The sequence below is a fragment of the Bison bison genome, unplaced genomic scaffold, assembly GCF_000754665.1.
Source record: "Bison bison bison isolate TAMUID 2011002044 unplaced genomic scaffold, Bison_UMD1.0 scf7180017854252, whole genome shotgun sequence".
In the NCBI taxonomy this organism is placed as follows: domain Eukaryota; kingdom Metazoa; phylum Chordata; class Mammalia; order Artiodactyla; family Bovidae; genus Bison; species Bison bison.
Window position 1 is genome coordinate 36,656 of NW_011484825.1, and position 251 is coordinate 36,906.

General features: G+C 73.3%; 1 protein-coding gene across 1 annotated transcript in view; it reads right to left on the bottom strand.

Annotated features, from left to right (window-relative positions):
- The window catches only part of ACCS (1-aminocyclopropane-1-carboxylate synthase homolog (Arabidopsis)(non-functional)), a 22,470-nt gene that overhangs the window by 21,835 nt on the left and 384 nt on the right, over positions 1-251 (bottom strand).

Genomic DNA, 251 nt, shown 5'->3' on the forward strand with positions numbered 1-251 from the left:
CTCGGAGATCCGCGAGAGGGCGGCCAGGGCGGGTGGCAGAGAGCAAGGCCCCTGCAGGACGGCGAGCGCGCGCGGGAGCCGGCTCCCGCTCTCCAGGAGGAAGTGAGAGTCGGGGCCGAGGGCTTCGAGACGGAAGGACCGGGACTTGCGCAGAGAGACCTAGAGCCCGAGCCCCGCGGGCCCCCCTGCTCTGCAAAGCGGGTATCACACCTCCTCGGCGGAGCTGGAGGCGCCGGCACCCGAGGCTCCGG